This window comes from Triturus cristatus, chromosome 8, assembly GCF_964204655.1.
Source record: "Triturus cristatus chromosome 8, aTriCri1.1, whole genome shotgun sequence".
Taxonomy (NCBI): Eukaryota; Metazoa; Chordata; class Amphibia; order Caudata; family Salamandridae; genus Triturus; species Triturus cristatus.
Genome location: NC_140591.1, coordinates 553,403,715 through 553,423,619, shown reverse-complemented (window position 1 = coordinate 553,423,619; position 19,905 = coordinate 553,403,715).

Below are 19,905 nucleotides of genomic sequence, written 5' to 3'. Positions count from 1 at the left end.
TCTTGATTTATGTTGTAACACCCGTATTTTTACTGCTTGCGTCGTCTTCCCAATGTAAGTCTCGCCACTTGGGCATGTGAGACAGTAAACCATGTTTTTCGTATTTCAATTTGATAACAGCCTTGTGTATGTTTTTTGTCTATTAAGCATTACAAATTTAGAATCGGTTGTCTGTGAGCACGCAATGCAATTATTGCACCTAAAATGCTCCACCAGGGGCAAAAGGCCCAAAATACTTCTCAGATCTTTCCTGCCGTTAATGTTAGTTTAAGCGGGTATGTCATACAACTAATACAACCGCAACTCTTCATGCTACATATCCTTTGCTTTCTTCAACTTTCCTCCCTAGATAATATAGTCGGGATACCAAACACTAATCTATGTTAGATAAAAGTGACTAAACAGGAGCTGATAGTTACCCTGATGTCTGAAAAAGCAATGTTCCACACAGATAACTAAAATGTCCCTTAAGTAAATTAATATATGTAATTAAAATGTGTAGTGAGGAAGTCCACACAGGAAGTAGTAATTCAGTAAGATTTATTCAGGTAGATAACAGGTAGTATAGTTCTAGACAACAAGTAGTTAAGTTCTGAAGGAGAGCCCCACCAGGAGCAGCCTGTATGCTGCTCAGCCCATGTCCAAGTGTCGCTTCACCTCTCTGTGTCCCAACATTCCGAGGCACATCATGACTCCAACATTCCCTTGAGCACAGAGCACAGGCACTGGCTGAGCAGGAGGTGTAAAATACATTTCATGACAAATGCAGATACTACAAAATGCCTATAAGTGGGACTGAGGCAAGTATGAATACAGTGCCAGATGGACTATGAGACCGACTATTAACATTTATTAATTATGCAAGAATTCACATCATTAAATATACAGAAATAGATAAAGTAGGTATCTGAGTCTAACGGGATAGGGAGCTACTAGTTTCAGTCCCTAGCAGCCCGTCCTTTACAGTTTCTGTGCGTGCTAGGTTACCATCAGAGGTTTCCGAGTTATTACAATTTAGAATTACATTCAGCGATCCCCTCCAGTCTACACATCGCATATCCTAGTAGCTGATGATTTTCTTAAAACAGATCAATAACTGAGTCAGTCTAATGCTCAGCATGGTGTTGTTTGGATCCATGGACTCCAACAGTGCATACATGCAGGACTTAATTCCCCGTTCAAGGAACTCCCACCTTAAAAGAATTCTTCGTTGAACCATCAGAACAGGATAAACACAGACAATGTGAAGCAGAGATTCAGCCTCTCGTGGCATAGATGGCAGGACCAGTCTTCACTTAGACCAGACATCCTCCATTTTGGCATGAGGTCTAGCATGGGTATTTCTCCAAATCTTAGGGCCAGAAATGACTGTTTGATCTTTCGGTGGTAAGGTGCAGCTAGCAGGGCTGATTCTCTAAGAGAGGAATATGATTTCAACACCAGCCACCCGTGGCAACGTTTTGACAGGGGTTTTTTATCTGCCATCCAACTTTGCAGTTTAGTAGATTTAGCGTTGTAATACTGTTTTCTAAAAATGTCTTGTAAGCACTGTTGCCCCTTTGCAAGTTAATTCCGATCCAGTCTAGTTTTGCCAGAGTGTTTTCAGCTGCTGCTCGCAAGTTATAACAAAGCTTTACAAACGCCGCCGGCCTAGCGAGTGTCTGTTTTGTAAGCAGAAATTCTAGCCGGATTTGCGCAGGAGAAGCCGACTTGGGGAGGCTAAAGATTTGTTTATAGGCTCTTATCATCAGTTTTTCTAACTAAAAAGCATCATTGCCCAACATAATCTCCATTCCGTATGCAAAGGTTGGCAACAGTTTGGCTTTCAAAACTAATCCCATGGGCTTTAGATCGTGACCTTGAATAGATCTGGCCAGTGACGAGAAGCCATAATTAAGGGTCTGCGCTTTCACCCTAACCACCTTCTTCTGGGGACAAGGGAGGAATATATGTCTCTTTTCACTCCTAGGTATACATAGAGTTTGACCTCCTAAATTTTGTTTCCGTTGATAAACCATTTTCGATTGATCTTGGAGGGACGATTGCACACCATCACACTTGTTTTTGAAAAATGTATTTCCAGGCCATTCTTTTCAGTATAAGCTCCCAGAGTGTTGAGCATACTTTGGAGTCCTATTCAGGTGTTGCTGAACAACACCAGGTCATCTGCGTAGAGGATATGTGACATTTGTTGACCTCCAACAGACGGAGAGTGTTTCATCTGTTCGTCGAGCTCAGTGGAAAGGTCTGCCAAAAATAAGTTAAAAAGGAAGAGGCTACGACAAAGCCCTGTTTTACGCCTAAGGATGTTTGGATCTTCCTTGATATGCAAAAGCCATCTCCGATTTTGATTTTGACCCAGGTGTCGGAATATACTAGCCTAATTGCTTGTAGGATGCTCAATGGGATGCCCCATCGCTGAAGCTTGGCCCATAATTTGTCCTGAGGGACACCATCAAAAGCTGCTTTAAAGTCAACAAAGCACAAGTAAAGGGGTGTCCTAGTTGCTTTCGCTCTATTCCTGATTAGAGTCAGGGCCATAAAATTGGTTGAAGTACCTTGGCCCCTTTGGAAGCCAGTTTGATTTAAGGGAATTCTTCCATTGCCATACAACCAAGATTCCAGATCATGGAGTATCAACGTTGAAAAATATTTTAACTCAACATCCATCATTGCTATTAGCCTATAGTTGCTAGGTGAACAAGCCACACCTTTTTTTTTTTTAAATGGCATGAAGGATGGGGCCCCTCCAGCTATCAGGAATAACATTGTTTTTTAAAATAAAATTGCACATTGATGCTAGGAAAACAGCCCATTTTGGGGAAAGATGTTTGAATAAAGCCTGTGGTAGCCCATTTGGATTGGGGCACAGTCGGCCCGGGACTTTTTGATGACCTTCTCTACTGCGGCTGCTGACATTTTCTGCTGTACCACAGAGGTTTTATTAGGACAGAATGTACTAGCTGAATGAGTCAAATCGCTCTTGAACTGTGACTTTAAAATATTATACACAGTCTGTCTCACTGATATTGCTATTGTTTACAGCAGCAGGGCCTTTCTCGTTCCTATTAATTATATACCAGAATCTTTTCGAGATCTTCCTTGGGTTGCTGCGTGCGTGAGGCCTTCACTAAATGTTGGCGTAAGCTTTTTCCTTTATGGAAAGAAAAAAGGGGCTTTGGAATGTTAAATCAAGCAGAATCAACACCACCGAGCCCCCTTGGTCTACCTGCAACCAAATGCAGGCAGTAGCTGTAATGAGGGCAGATTTTGTACTGCGACCAGCAGAATCCATTCTGGGAGCAATCTAAAATTTCCTGTAAGTCAATGTACTTAATCAGTTCAGTATTAATTAATATGTCCAGGAATTTTGCTGGGGCGGGAAGGAGGTAAATAGGACGGAAGTTCTTTAGCTCCAAGGGATCAGCATTAGGTTTCTTAAGGATTGGGAGAACAATTGCTTCCTTCCAGATAGCTGGATAGCAGCTGGACGCGCGTATTCCATTGAATACCTTGCATGGGAAATTAGCTGCTAAATCGGGTGCCAGTTTGAGAATAGAGGGCAGGCACGGGCCAGCGGGTGATCTGGATTTAAGCCTGAGGAGACCTTTAGTTTGTTGACCTGATATAGGGGAGAAGGAGGACAGGACATTCTTTTTGATGACCGGTGGGGGTTTTACCATACTCAGTCCAGCACTGTCCACCGTGGTTTCCTCACTGAGTACCAGCGTGGAATACAAAGTTTGGTTCTGAGTTTAGTTCATTCACTATGACACATGATTACTCACCTGTGGGAAGTTGGAGGGGTGTTAAATGTTTGAGACAGCAGTCTATGCCGGTACCACTTACTATGGAAAGACGTGAGGAGGTACATCATGAAAATTCCCAACAATTTCAAGGTTGTTAATAATACTGCTGAACCTGGTGCATATTGAGGAAATACGGGTCATTATGAGCGCAGAGCACTTGTCACGGTAAGCGTGGTGCGATTTATATCATACAAGGATATAATATTAGTGGTTCTAGGGGTTTATTGGGGTTCAAAAGCATTACCGAAGCATTAGTGTTTAGACTTGTGATACGAGAAGGTCTCAATAGTTGGGCTGTGTAACAGGGAGGGTTAAAGTTGAGGAATGTTTAAAGGAGTAGAACAGAACAGTAATTTATGCACAAATGTGAGTGGTCTTGCATGTAGCTCGGTATAGTTCCTATGAATTAAATAGTCATGGACTTCGTTGTGCAGCTTGATAGGAATCACATGAGGAGTTGTCTGCTGATAAAATCTTTCCAGTCAGGAAGCCGGATTTAGCCTGGAAGATGGCATCCTTGTAGTCTAGTAGCAGTGAACTTTGCTTGGCTTTCTACCGGGGACAGGGGTTGGTACGCCATTTGCATTCTCATCTGCGGCATTCACACCTCAGGGCATGAGTTCATCCAAGAACCATGGGGCAGAGGGTTTAATTCCCCCTCTGCTGTATAGGGGGGAGTGTTGTGCCTCACGGCAGGGGTAAAGGCCAAGGAAGCCTCCCAGCTGGTGGCCATGATTTTGTTTAGTTTCTGAAGCGACGGTACCTAGATGGGGGCCCTTGATCCTTCTGTAGGTGAGAGGGGGGAAGAGTATAAATTCAACCAGGCAGTGGTCCACCCAGCTGAGAGGTTGGACTGTCTCAATCACCAGATCATCGTGATTGCTGAAAATGGTGTCCAGAGTGTGGCCCGCTGTGGGAGTGGGAGAACGAACATGCTGCACAAACCCCATGGAAGACGTAGGATCTACAAGGTGGACTGTGTCTTTGTCTAGATGGTTTTCAAAATGAAAATTGAAGTCCCCTAAGATCGTATAGTGGGCAGTGATACCAAAAGGTTCAAAGGTTTTACACCAGGTCTCCATAAATTTGGCTCTCGGGCCCAGAGGACGATAAACTAAAAGGCCTGAGAAACAAAAGTTCTCGGACAGTTTGATCCTGAAAGAGGCAGCTTTCAGTGTAGAGCCCAAAGCTGGTTCCACAGTGTTGAATGTGCATCTGAGGGAGTCCTCTTCTATCCGGGTGGTCTTGTCTAAATATTTGATGGAGGTTCATGAAAGTTGAGATACCAGAATTCTTTTTAACTAGCAAACTGCGTGTGCAGCTGGTTGCTGTAAACTACCTTTGGCCACGACCAAATCCTTTGTGCAACAGGGTTTAACCACTGACTGAGGGCTGCAAGCCAGACCTGGCTAAAACCAGGAGCTCTAGTCAAACTCTGTTGGGCTAAGCTGATAGACATGTGCAGCATGGTTTGGTCAAATGTTCAGAGTGTTGCTTTTATAAACGTTAGAGGAATGTCTTAAAAAAATCACGAAAAACACAATTAAAGTGACACAACAGTTTGGTTTGATCATAAAATCTTAATATGTATTTCCAGAAAGCCTCTGAAATCCACTTTAGAAACAGTTCAGGTGCAGTTTGGTAATGGAATAATACCCAAACACCTAAATTCCTCAGCAATGATTAGCACTGAAAACCACTATATGTGTGTGCATCTCTCTCTCGCTATCTATCTATCTATCTATCTATCTATCTATCTATCTATCTATCTATCTATCTATCTATCTATCTATCTATCTATCTATCTATCTATCTATCTATCTATCTATCTATCTATCTATCTATCTATCTATCTATCTATCTATCTATCTATCTATCTATCTATCTCGTCTTGCTGTTGTTGGATTAAACTACATCTTTTTGCCATTATTTCACGGAGTCTGTGCCTGTCTGTTCTTCGTCTGCCAGGATTGGAATTCCATATATATATATATATATATATATAAATATCCACCAAACAAAAGTTCGCTTCAACTCGAGTCACAAAGCGACGGCGGGCCGTGGCGGGTTAGCGAAGCCCAAACATCCAATATGCTTTTGAGCAGATTTTATTTTCAGGCAGAGATACTAGTCTCCTTTCATTCTGCGTCTTAGATACTATCCCCATGAGAGAGAGAGGTGGTAAGAGAGTCCTCTAATTAAGACGGTTAGAGTCAAGAATGATGATACAGTACCAGACAGTACAGCCTTTGGGATATAATATTGACGAAGAACTCTCTGTTCATTTGGGTTGATAATAATGTAGGTGACCCCCTGATCTAACTGACTCATGGTTTATATATAAAATTATGTGGTATCTTGGTGGCTTTTTTCTCCTCATCTGGTGTTTGTATTTATGTGATTTTTAATAGCATAGTATATCAGTCATTTTGTGACACTGTTATTATTATGTGTATTTTTTACTTCTACCTTGCGAGTATTGATCAATGAGTTGGAACAGCTTTTACAGGACAAATGACCAACAGTGGCTCTTTACAAAATTAGATTTGGGTGTTATTCCTGTCTATTATCGGCTATTTTGTTATTGTTAAAAGTTTTTTCTTTGTCCTCGATGAAGAAGTTTCTCCCAAAGGAACACTCATGAGTTGTGCCCACTGGGGCTTGATTCTGACCTATATACGTTTTCCTCGTATTTGAATAACCCCGGCGCACTAGTGCAAAACATCATTGAGTCAGCAAGTTTGAATGACTAATAATTAAACAGGGGGCGCACGATCATTATTGGTGTGGTAAAGTATATACACGATTTGGTCATTGAGCTCTTGAAACATAGCGAGGGGACTTTTCAAGTTCTGTCAGACACACTAGTGTTAAACAATGTCATTAACGGAAGAGATTGGGGAACAATAAAGTTTAGAATTGTAACATCGAGGACACAGTACGATTGAAAATGCACAGATCGCTATTCTGGTCGAATAATGTTTGTCTTTGAACATTTCTGAATGTTTCCAACCTGACAAGATGTTTGAACGATTGACAGCATAAAATGAGGTAATATTGTGATGCCAATATAGTGAAATGAATTCTGTCTCGTAAATGGTAAAGTCTGTCTTCACGTTTTTTCACTACAATCACAGGTCACGTGATGTGTATTTAATCATTTGTTTCACAATACCTCGGCACTCGTGAACAAGGAAACTGGTTTTCCGAAACGCATAGTCGTATCTTTGCCTGAAAATAAAATCTGCTCAAGAGCCTTTGGGTGCCGTGGATCGTTGTTGTTTTGGAAAGAATCGCAATGGAACGTTGGATATATACATATATATATTCTCTGAAAAAACCATAGGTTTCAGGGGCGTTATAGTTAGCTGGACTTTTCACTCGTACAAAACCATAGAAATTCCCCCGTTATAGTTAGTTCAGCTAACTATAACTCGCGCGCCCGCAATGCCCTGCTGATGACGTCACATATTACATCACTCATGACATGGTCAGTGACATGGTCATGAGTCATGACATGACATGGTCATGACATGGCCGATTAAGGCCCTCCCAAGGCCTTAATCGGCCCCAGGGACCCTAACCCCCAGGTCATGGCCTTTTTTAATTTTTTTTATTCTTTAGTAGGGGGGCTGTGTTGCCCCCTTCCTCAGGCCACTTATGGCCCCGGGGACCCCATCCCCCGGAGCCGGCCTTTGTTTTGTTTTGTTTTTTAAAAATATATATTTATAGAAACACCTAGGACATGCTGGACAAACCGTATGTACCTATGACCATGACGATTTGCGTGATATTCATTAAAAGGCGACTATGCATACAATGAATCCACGTAGAATGTCTTCACACGGCTAGTGAAGCTCTGACATGTCTGACACCCTACCGTGCCTAATCCCGGCACCCCCGCTGGTGGGTACTCTCCAAGTAGACACCCTTGTCGTTTATTTATACAAACATGGGTAGCTATTGACGGGCATATTTAATACACATGCACACCAAGCCATTCAAAGGGGATTCGACAAAAATTCGACCAAACTATGCAAGAAACCCCCTCACGTTTAATAAAACACACATCCACCGCCGGATGTGTAATACTTTGTAGACAAACCTCACTTGAGAGTCACAGCGTGCTCCTGGCTGAGCCCAATGCTGTGTTACACCCACCAGTGCCCGCCGAGTGCCACACACCACCGTGTTGTATTCCACCAGCTAGTGCGTATGCTGTGACACTCTCTAGCCCATGTGCACTGTAACACCACCCCGTGAATATGTCATGCCACACTTGCCTTCGCACGGGTTATATTGCCCCATCTAACGTGCCTTCCTCGATGCCTATGTTATAAAGCACAGCGCTATGCCATACATATTACAATCTGGGATCCATATCTTTGTCACAGTGCATATGCAATGTTACACTACCCAGCACATATTTTATATTACAACTTTAGAGACTACTTAGGTTACACAACACTGCCCTGTGCATATTACACTCCAAGGCGCATATCACATAGCAAGCGCTAGTGCCTGTGCTATCTCGCGCTCTCCAATGAATCTGTCATTGCGCACAATGTATTGAATATTATGTTTCACGCCCCGGTTCATCTTATATCACACTTTTTGGTGCATAGTTTATACCATATACTATATCTAGTTTTCATTTTCAATCGTGCTCTCAGGACTATGTTCTATATAACACTGCGTCCACCTACCCTTTTCACGGGCATTACATTTTGCGATGGGGGGGTGGAGGGTCAGGGAATATTTCTGCCAAGTGAGCCCGGAGTCACAGTCCCAAACGTCCTCTTCTTTCTGAATAAAAGTGAGATTATGCTGCATACTTGTTCATATTTTAAGTAGTTCGCACAGACACACATTTTAAAAACAATAAAGTTCCTAATACCCACCTTCTATGAACAGTTAGCTTGCTGCCCCATCCACCTCCTCCCTATCCTCTGTTGTCTGAATCCATGGACTAGCCTCCTCCCTCCTGCCATGCATGGTCTGATGTGCTGCCACTGCCCTGCATTTAGCATGATGTACCAGTCCACTCATCCTGCCCTCCATTGCCCAATTATATGGCCCATCATTGACCTCCTGCTTAGCCTCTGTGCTTTGCATGCTGCCCCTATTCTCCTTCCCCCTGCCCTCCGATGTCTTTGTGCATGCCCCTGCTCCATCCTTTTTGACCACCATGTTCCATGGACCTGCCACTCCTATCTACTCTGAGAGTTCTGTTGAGCTGCCACTCCCCTACCACCTGCCTAGCATTGTCAGATGACTGTTACCTGTCCCTGCCACCTCCACCCTGCCTGTGCACATGCCATGCCCCTATCCCCTTCCTCCTGTCCTCCATGGTCCATTTTACTGCCACACCCCTCTGCCATCCCTGGTCTGTTGTGCTGCAACTGCTCCTCCTGCCTGCCCCGCACGGTCTATTGTGAGGCCCCTTCCCCTGAACTCTCTTGTCTGTGCCCAAGTCCTGACCCTCCCTTCTATCCTCCATGGTCCTTTGTGCATGCCCCTGCACCCTCCTTCTTGCCCATCATAGCCATTGTGCTGCCACTAACCCTCCCGCTTGCCATGCATGGTCTTCTGTTCTGCCATGGCCCCTCCCACCTTCCCTGTGTGGTCAGCTAGCTGCTCCTGACCCCCTCCCACCTTCCCTCCATGGTCTGTGTGTATGCCATCATAGTCTCACTGTTGCTCTCCATGGTGTGTCTTGTTTCTAGTGCCCATCCTGCCTGACCTCCATGGTCATCTTGCTGCTCCTGCCCTGCCCCCTTGCCCCAGCCCTCTGTTTCCATGTGCAGACCCCTATTCTCTCCCTCCTGGCTTGTCGGTTCCATTGTAATGCCCCTGATACGTCCCTCCTGTCCTTTATGGTCTGTTATGCTGCAGCTTTCTCTCCTGTCTGTCCATTTTGGTCAGCTAGCTACCATTGCCTCTTTCCCCTCTGTTGTCTGTTGTCCATGTGCATGGTCCTGTCCCCTCCCTATTGCTTTCTATGGATTGTTGTGCTGCACTCCCGTCCCGCATGCCCTGTGTGGTGTATTGTGCTGCTGCAAACCCTGATGCCTGCCCTGTAGGGTCAGTTTGGTGCACCTCTCAATGTCCCTCCTGTCCTCTGTTATCCAAGTCCATGTCCCTACCCCAATTCCTCCTGCATACCATGATCCAATGTACCATACTTGCGAACATTTTGAACTTGGTAAGAGGGAGATTTTGAAATAAAACTGGGGTATTGATTTTCCCCTTTGAGTTACATTGAAAAAGAGAAGATTGTAGACAGGAAACAGATCAAGTAAATCCCATTTGAGCTTAAAAACATTGGACGTTTCCTGGCTGAAACGGGTCTGTTGGCATGTATGGTTGTATGACCACTGCCTCTTCCTTCTTCCCACAATGGTCTATTATATTGCCAGAGCCTCTCTTGCCAGTCCTGTATTGTTGGTTTGTTGCCCCTGCCCCCCTTTCCACTGCCCTCCAAAGTCTGTTGTGCTGCCACTGCCCTTCCTGCCTGCCTAGTGTGGTCAAATTGTTGCCTCTGCACTCTCCTACCTGCCTAAAATTTTCAGAGTCCGTGCCCCTGGCCTCTGTCTCTCAACAGTATCCCAATGAACAACTAGATTGCTAACATTCTATATTTATTACAAAAGTGTGGAATGCCTGACGTCATCTTGATGTAATCAAAACTGTAATGCCTAGAGCATTTCCTTTAGAAATTACATATATGAGAGGGTCTTATTTGCTTATTTATGGTTAGTGCTCTAAAAAACTAAATGAGGACATATTTTCTTAGTTTTCAAATAGCGACAAAGAACTTTTAAATTATTTGTAATCTTAGTTTTTTTATCCAGTTGACCACTTGATTAAATGTTGCATCCAAGGGGAGAGGGTGTGGTGTTGCTTCCAGAGCTGCAGACTTTGCAACTGGGGAACCAGGTTGGAGTTTCTGCTTCAGCTCAACATTCTGTGATTCTGGTCAAATCACTTAATCTCCCCATGTCTACAACCAAAATGAATTTGATCTTGTGTGATGTAACCAATGTTCATGTAAAGCACTCCAATACCTGACAAGTCTGCACTATATAAAACTGCAAATTCACAAAAAATAAGTGTTTTGCACACTTCTGTCATTGGGCTACATTTGGGCTACATCTGGGTGATATTTGGGCTACATTTGAGCTCTTTTGTCTCTGGTGGCCATTTTAGGAGATTTATTTGTTATGAAGTTTCCTAATTTCCTCATTTACTGCAGTCGCCTCAGTAGGAAATGCTTTCAGTTTTTTACTTTGATTCCATCAAGAAGGTATTCAGATATGTCACACATTTGCCATAAATTCTGAATGTTAGCACTCTAGTTGCTCATTAGATCACTGTAGTAAAGCTACTGCTCACCACAAAAGTCTGCTGCTGGTATTAAAAGTGCATGTTTCTGTCTGCATGTCAGAATGTTTTTATGAAATAAAAGAGGATTTCAGAAGTCAAAATGTGCCCTAGTTTTGTTTTCTGCAGCACTAATCATAATTTATATGGCAAAAGGAACCCCCTCATTTTGTTCCTTTGTAAATTAAATGTTTTAAGTGTTACCACTTTATTCCAATCAAGATGGCTTCAGGTGTGCCATACTTTTGTCATCAGTAAGACTGTTAGCGCTCTAGTTGTTCTTAAGAACACTCTGGGACATTCTGTCATTGGGCTATAATTGGGCTACATCTGGGTGATATTTGGGCTACATTTGGGCTCTTTTGTCTCTGGTGGCCATCTTGGGAGATTTATTTGTTATGAAGTTTCCTAATTTCCTCATTTACTGCAGTCTCCTCAGTAGGAAATACTTTCAGTTTTTTACTTTGATTCCATCAAGAAGGCATTCAGATGTGTCACACATTTTCCATAAATTCTGAATGTTAGCACTCTAGTTGCTCATTAGATCACTGTAGTAAAGCTACTGCTCACCAGGCAAGTCTGCTGCTGGTATTCAAAGTGCATGTTTCAGTCTGCATGTCAGAATATTTTTATGAAATAAAAGAGGATTTCAGAAGTCAAAATGTGCCCTAGTTTTTCTCTCTGCAGCACTAATCATAATTTATATGGCAAAATGAACCCCCTCATTTTGTTCCTTTGTAAATTAAATGTTTTAAGTGTTACCACTTTATTCCAATCAAGATGGCTTCAGCTGTGCCATACTTTTGTCATAAGTAAGACTGTTAGCGCTCTAGTTGTTCTTTAGAGCACTCTAGCAAGCTGCAGTAGAACACAAAGGAATCAACTGACAGTCTCTGCCCTTGTTGGATGTACATGTTTTACTGAGAATGTCAGACTTCATTCTTACATGACTGAGAAAGATAATGTGAATTTGCAGAAAATATGCTCTCAGTTTAGCTTATAGATCACCTTCCAAACCTCTGTGGGAAAAGTATGAGAAAATAGTTTTCTCTCAAACATGGTTCGTGATATCACATCAGAAGGCTTTTTCACATGGTAAAATCACCTTAGAACACACCACAATTCCTAAAATGAGTATGGTACCATCAACAAATGATTTATAATGTAACTAAAGTCTTAAAACCTTCTATTAACTGCAATGCTTTTTAATTAGGTGCTATCATGTATATTGGTCCCAAGATGGCTGCCAACACTTCTTGGATGAAGTACTGACAGCCAATCAGATCTCACGATGAGATGTGTGGTTAGGCTCCGCCCAGATATGTATGTGATTTTACTTTTGATTTTCTCAGGAACTACTGAACAGATTGACACCATATATGCAAAAGGCACATGCCTGACCTGAGGACTACCTCTTTGCCAAATTTCAAGTAATTCTGTTCAGCCGTTCGGGCTGTACCTTGGACTAAATGTCCCTATGGAAAATTGCATGGGGAAAACGCGTTTTGGGACCCCCTTTTTTCTCAGCCCCCGCTTGACGAATCCCCCCGAGACTTTCAGGGTAGGAGCGGAGCGGAGCGCCCCACCTATTTAGAAAATGTTGCGAGGATTCGTCAACCGGCGCCAAAGTTATTCCAAATAGAATGTTGCAGATTTCCTATGGAAACACGGTCCTAACTATAACCATCTACTGGCGACCGCCAGTAGATAATATATATATATACTTATATTTGTTTTACAGCTGCCGAACTCTTAAGGCGGGTCCCTCCATAACCGTGAGGATGGAACTCATGTTAACATACCAGATCCAACAAATACAGGGCACTCACGGGGTGGCCTGAAATACACTGTATTGATTGCAGATGCGTTTCAATCCATCAATCAATCAGTTGTTTATTAAGCGCGCCTACTCACCCGTAAGGGTCTCAAGGAGCTGGGGGGTTAGCAGGCTCCAGTCCATCAAGTGGGGGGTCTGTTGAAGAGCCAGGTTTAAAGGTTTCTTGCGAAGATGGGGAGCGATGTTGTCTGTCTGAGATGGAGCAGAAGGGCGTTCCAGGCTCAGGCCGCGAGGAAGGAGAAAGAGTGGCCTTCCGATCTGGTCCTTCTGGTGCAGGGAACCACGGCGTAGGAGAGCTGGGCTGATCATAGGGTCCTCTGGGGTGCGTGGAATTCGTATCGGCTGTTCAGGTATGCTGGTCCGGTGTCGTGGAGGGCCTTGTGGCTAAGGATGAGCATCTTGAAGGTGACTCTAGCTTTGATGGAGTGTGCACAGGTGCTGTGAGATGTTGCAGTGTTTTGGCAAGTCGAGGACCAGTCTTGTGGCAGCATTCTGGATGTTCTGTAGCTTGCGGTGAGGTTTTTGTTTATTCCGGCATAGACTGCGTTGCCGTAGTCGAGTCTGCTGGTGACCAGGGCGTGAGTGAAGGTCTTTCTGTGTTCGAGGGGGATCCATTTGAAGATCTTACATAGGAGGCGGAGGGTGTGTAAGCAGGAGGATGAGAAGGAGTTGATCTGGCGGTCCATTTTGAGCTCGAAGTCCATAATGATTCCCAGGTTCCGTGCGTGGTCCTTGGGGATGGGCGGGCTTCCGAGGGCAGGGGGCCACCAGGTGTCGTTCCAGGCATTGGGGTTTGGGCCCATGATGAGTACTTCTGTTTTGTTGGTGTTTAGTTGTAGGCAGCTGTTTTTCATCCATTTGGCGATGGCTTCCATGCCTTCTTGAAACTTGTGTCTGGCGGTATTGGGTTCGTTGGATAGGGAGAGGATGAGTTGGGTGTTGTCTGCATATGGCACAATGTTGAGTCCGTAGGTTCTGATGATGGGGGGGAGCGGAGCCATGTAGACACTGAAGAGTGTAGTACTGAGGGAGGACCCCTGGGGGACTCCGCAGGTTGTAGGTGTAAGGTCCGAGAGGAAAGGTGACTGACCCACTGCGTTCTGCCAGAGAGGAAGGAGTGGATCCAGTTGAGGGCCTTGTCTTGGATCCCTGCAGCGTGGAGTCTGCATATCAGGGTGCGGTGAGAGGTCGAGGAGGATGAGGGCTGCTGTTTCTCCTTTGTCCAGTAGGGTCCAGATGTCGTCTGTTACAGCAAGGAGAGCGGTTTCCGTACTGTGGTTTTTTCTGAAGCCAGATTGGGAGGAGTCGAGAATGTTGTGCTCTTTGATGAATGTGGCGAGTTGGCTGTTGATGGCTTTCTCGATGACTTTCGCTGGGAACGGGAGCAAGGAGATGTGTCTGTAGCTTTTGAGGTCGGTGGGGTCCGCCGAGGGTTTCTTCAGGAGGGTGTTGACCTTGGCATGTTTCCAGTCATCGGGGAACGTGGCGGTTGCCAGGGAGTGGTTGATGGTGTGGCAGAGCATGGGTGTGATGGTGTCGGCGGCTCTGTTGAAAATGTGGTGGGGGCAGGGGTCCTTTGGGGCCCCGGAGTGGATTGACTTCATCATCTTCAGTGTGTCATCGGCGGTGAGGGCTGTCCAGTTGTTGATCACTGGCTTCAGGGTGTCAGGGGTGGTTGGTGAGGGTTCAGTGTGTTGGTTGTCTTCGTTGAAGTTGTCATAGATGCTCTTGATTTTGTTGTGAAAAAAGGTGCTGAGTTTGTCGAAGAGGTCTTGTGAGGGAGGGATGTCTGTGGGCAAGCTGGTGGGTTGGCGAACTCCTTGATGATGTTGAAGAGTTCTTTGCTGTTGTGTGGGGGAGTGGAGATTCTGATTTGAGACAGTAGGTTTCCTCAGTGCATAAAAGTGTACATACTTAGCGCACGGCGTTCAGATGAAAATAATTAATCCATTATCTTTATTGGTAAATTCAGAATAGTAACAAGCAAGAAAGGTCCATGGAAATGTTCTTTTTGTTGCAGCTGCCATGCTGGTAAGGTACTGTATTAATGGTTGTTATTATAGTGCCATATCGACCTTGATGCCACAGTAAATCACTGTGTTAAAAAAAAAGGCAAAAATCCTTGTACTTACCCTCAAAGCATGCCTCTATATATTAGTCCCATTTGGTATTTCAGCCCCACATGGGCTGCCATACTATCGTTGTGCTGCACACCCCTCGCCTGGCCACAGGATATTTCACAAAGATTATTCCGCAGGTAACAGTACAATTACTGCATGCCATGAATTTGAATAACTCATGATCCTTTGATCGATGGAAATGCCTTTCCCGACAAATTTATTTCAGAAAACGAAGCGCTGTTTCCCGAGCTTTGTTTTTTTTAAGGCCACAGGTGGGCCAAGTCCCGGGGCAATGCCACATTATGATGCGGGGGCCCTTGAACCCTGAAGCCCTAGGGACCACCACCTCCCCGAAGCGATAGTCATTAAATGCAGGGGCATATGCCCCCTCCACAGCCCTGAGGACCGCCACCTCCCTGAGGCTTTATTATTTAAAAAAAGACATGGGGGCTCCCAACCCCCCATTTAACTCCAGGGACCGCCACGTCCCAGGGGCTTTATTCATCCAGCAGTGTCCCGGGGTGCCCACCCTGGGACACTGCAGTTTGCTATGGCATAGCGGGAGCACTGCTCCCACCATTTTATAGCAAACTCTGCTTCGCTTTTTGGAAGCGAGTGCAGAACAGATGCTTTTGGGTACAGGGAGCTGCATGTTAGCAGCTCCCTTTGTCCAAAAGCAATGCCGGGACTGTGGGGGCATTGGGGCTGCCCCCGCTGTACCCAACAAGATGCCAAACCACAGGAGATGGCGTCCCTGGGGCCAAAAATGTCCTCTGCCCCTCACTTTTTAAATTTAAATTAAATAATGGCCGAGCCCCGAGGAATGGGGTCCCCGGGGCCAAAAAGGGCCTCTACTTTTTTTTTTTTAAAACAAAAATGGGTCAGAGGGCCTTCGCGGCCCCCTTCACATTTTTTTAAAAAGCAGAGGATGTGGCCATGCCCGGGTGAGGAACTTCAATTTTCGATCACGATCGAATCGACCCGCCATTTTGTGGCCCGCCACCATTTTGTGTTGCCATCACTCAGGCAGCACGGCGAATAAAGTCTATTCTGCTCTTTCTGCAAACCGGTGTCGAAATACGCTTTCTGCCTCTATTTACAAAGCTGGTGTTAGAACGAGCCGAGTACACAAATCCCTGTCTGGTTTCCTAATCCCCGTCTCAACTATCTGTTGGTTCACACTATTCGTTCCTGACCTTATTTTATCGTCTGGCCTTCACTGTCTCCTGCTAGCATTCTCTCGTTTCACAACTGTCCTCCAACACACACAAACATATCTCGCCACCTGCAAATTAGTTATGAGTTTGTTAATAAATTAGATTGAGGGAGGGGTGACAAACATAGTTGGAGGAGAGATCTCTTCGAGTCATCCAACACTTCTGTTTTCAAACCTTTCCTATTGGTTCTGTCTTGTTTTCCAACTTTCCTTATTGGCTCTTTCTTGTATGCTATGGGAGTGCTTTTGGTTAATGTATACAAACATTATATGGTATATAACCCTGTGCGCCACAGAGTGAAGTGGCATTCTCCTGAGAACCTACTTTGTGTACTTCTAGGATAACTGTACTAGCTGCAGCTAAATAAATCCAATCTTCTAACGCCGACAGAGTGTCCCGTGTCTCTGTGCAGCTAAGCAGGTGAACTCCGGAGACTTGGGCGTACCCTGCGCCGCCAGGCCCAAAAGGTTCTGGTTCTTCAACTGGCGCCCAATGTGGGGCGGCTTCAGTGGTACCGGTTCTGCCCGAAGGTCGTGAGGAACCCCGCAAGAAAATTCCGGAGGGTTCGCGAGCCACATTAAGCGACCCCTGTATGTCGAAAGTGGTCCGAAGGTCTTTTGCAGCGTGGTTACTCCTTCCTGACGGCTACTGACGACCGATGCCCTGACTGCCGCCCTGCTTTGGCCCTTCCTTTGATGATGTATGGTAAGGCGAGACGATAGACGGGCCTCTGTTGGTGGGAGAAGACGTCCTTAGTTAAGTATTTTCATGGGTCGCGCCCACAATTTTGGTTCTTTGTTTTTCTTTGGGTACTTAGATTTGTGTATTGCAATAAACAAAGCCGAGGGTAAGTGCATTTTTGCTGCGTAAACTGAGTTTTACTCCCTTTGAAGTTTGTGAACAGTCCGGAGACATATCGAGATGCCTGGTCTGACTAAGTTTGGAAGAATTTGTTGTCTTGGTTGTAATAGGGATTCCCGACTTGAGGACTCTTGTCCGATTCCTTCGGTTGGAACTCCCACATATGAGCTCTATTCAAAACATGGTATCGGCCCCATTTCCTTTAACGAGACATGGACCCGATACACGAAGAAAGATGGTGTTCTAAAATGGCCAGAGAATGGTAGTTTTGATCCTGATGTGCTAGACAATTTGGAAGCAGTTCTATTCAAAAGAAAAGCCCGGCCGGCAATGTTTGACTCTTTCCGCCTTTGGCGCAAGGAAGCCAAACAGAAAGAAATTAAACAAGCAAAACGAGTTAGGAAAGCACAGGGTATGACAATTATACAGGCTGCCCAATAGTTTAAAGATGATGAAATTGACAATGCGACTGAAATTTCAGAAAGACAGCATCGTATGGCGATAGATAAATGCTATCCGGTGTTTCCTGTTTCCTCTTTTGATAATAAGAAAGATATGGAAGAAGATCCCCTAATGTCCCACTTATAAAGGTTGCCTCCGCCCTATGCACAAAGTGCTAATGTACCTCAGCCGTTACAGCCTGTTCAGCCGCCAGTGGTACTTCCGCCTGTTCCGGCTCTTTTGCCTCCTCCAGTATTACCGCCCTTGCCGGTTTTTCCGTTAGCCTCAACTTCTTTGCCCTCATCTCCTGATCTTAGATCTCCTTTGCCTTCTGCTCCTCCTGCAATTACCAGTTCTTCTCCTGTCAGTTCTCCTAATACTCTGTCTCCAATTCTCATGTCTAATTCCCCGTCTGTGCGTAAGCGTCTCACAGACACTGTCACTGGTATTCTATCTCCTTTCTTTGAAGCTTTAAATGTGTCTCCGGCTTTTGCTCGAAGACAATCTCGTAGTCAGTTCCCAGATTTTGAAGAACGAGAGAGGTTGGACTCTCTTGCACGAAAATGGATCAAGAAGGGTACACAATACAGTGTGCTTGATATTATGCCTACCTTTTTGCAATGGAATGCGCCTACGCAAAGATATGTTTTTAATGTAATGTGCGACACTCTCATTAAAGAATGGGAAGATGTGAGTTCGAGTCCGATCCCACAAGATCTGTTAAATGTTCAGACTGATTTTGATAAAGGACTTATTGTGGGTTCTAAGGTTGAGGAAGCTGTAAGGACACTTATTTCTTATAGATCCTTATTGTTCTCTCAGGTTTTCCTTGTTTCTGATCCGTCGGTTAAACTGACGTTGAAAAATTATCCTATGAGAGAGGTTCCTCCAGTATGGAAGGAAGAGGTTCCAGCAGCAGGCAACGTACCACTTATTCCTGCTCATTTACAACGTATATGGGTACATGTCCCTTGGAAGAGATCTGAAGTTTTGGCCCTTAAGCAGACTCTACCGGATCCTCGTAAAAACCCTGCAGGTTATTATAAAGAATTATCACAGACAGTTGATGCTTGCATTATGAACTTAGCAGATATTGATATGCTAATGGGAAATGTAGTCCCACAGACAATATGGGCTAAGATTGGTAGAGAGGATCACGCGCAGGAATTAGGTGCTACTTGGGATGTTATAACTACTACAGATAGAGACCAAGTGGGTGGCGCAAAGCCTGACGCTTTGATCTCGGAACTCCCTGGTAGAATTATTACCTTAATGAAAACTATGATGCCTGCATTGAGAGTTAATTGGGATAAATTAGCAGCATGCAAACAAAAGAAAGATGAAAGTGTCTCTGATTTCTTTACTCGTTTCGAAGAGACATTTATCGATCACAGTGGTCAAGACATGGCTACAGAGGGTGGACAGCGATTATTTGTGGACAAATTTGTATTCTATTTGCTTCCCGAGCTGTCACACAAATTAAAAGATTCTGAAAGTTCATGGGCTGTTTCTTCCTCTGCCCAGATATTGGCTACTGCGCAATATTATGAGAATAGGGAAAAGGAAGAAAAAGAAAAGCAAGAGAAAAAGACGAAAGAATTAAAAAAGAAGGTTCTCTTGCAACAAGCCTATCCGCCACGTTATGCTCAGCCTCAATTTCAACAGCCTCCGCAGTTTCAGAGGTTGAATCAAAAATCTGAGCCATACATACCGCGACCTTTGTTGGGTCCTAATCAATGTGCATATTGTAGAGAGGAAGGACATTTTAGGAATAGTTGTCCGGTTTTATTACAGCGCAATGGAGCATTATCTGCTCCACGAGGTCGTGCTGGCCTCCAGTCAGCAAACAGAGGTAGAGGTCGAGGTGTGTTGACTCAAGAACAGCATGCCCTTCCTTCTCCCAATTCCATGAACTACTTTGATCAGCAAAATGTGAGGTCTACTCAGTATTACAATGAAGACCATTATGTTGAAGGCGAGAATGAGAGTCTTCATGCTAACTAGGACAGCCATGGACAAAGTAAGGGAGTTGTGCCAATCCCAGTAGATCAAAATGGACCTTATGTTAACGTCACTACAATGGGTGTTTCAGAGCCATTTCTTCTAGATACTGGGGCAATGAGAAGTTCTATCATTCATTCTAAACACCCTGGGGCACCTTTGTCTGGCTTAATAAATGTTTCTGTAGGATTTTCTGGCGCCCTGTTCGCAATCCAGTTTCTTGCCCCTTGCCTATT